Source organism: Chaetura pelagica, unplaced genomic scaffold (genome assembly GCF_000747805.2).
Source record: "Chaetura pelagica isolate M959 unplaced genomic scaffold, ChaPel_1.0 scaffold520, whole genome shotgun sequence".
NCBI lineage: Eukaryota > Metazoa > Chordata > Aves > Apodiformes > Apodidae > Chaetura > Chaetura pelagica.
In genome coordinates this window covers 8,503-8,833 of record NW_009951812.1, presented here as the reverse complement: position 1 = coordinate 8,833, position 331 = coordinate 8,503, and positions in this window count along the sequence as shown.

Here is a 331-nt window from a genome sequence, read left to right as displayed (position 1 = left end):
GGTGGGTGTGCCCGGGGGGGGGGATGTCCCCCACGATCCTCTCTTGAGGCTGGATGGATGCTGCTGAATTTATGGACACTCTGGTGAGGAAGGGGTGACCTGGGAACCTCGGCAGGAGTTGGAGCTCTGGAGAGGACCAAACCCTCGTGGGCTTCTCTGTATGCCTGCCTGGGCCCTCCCACCCTGCTCCACCCAGGGCTCTGCCCCTCTTTGCCACCAGTCACGCACAGCATCCCCTTGCCAGGGCATGGGGACACGTCAGGACCCTCTCCCAGCCTCTGGACCTCTCCTGCTCAGAGTGGCCCTGTCCCCTGGGCTTGGACCCTTCCCG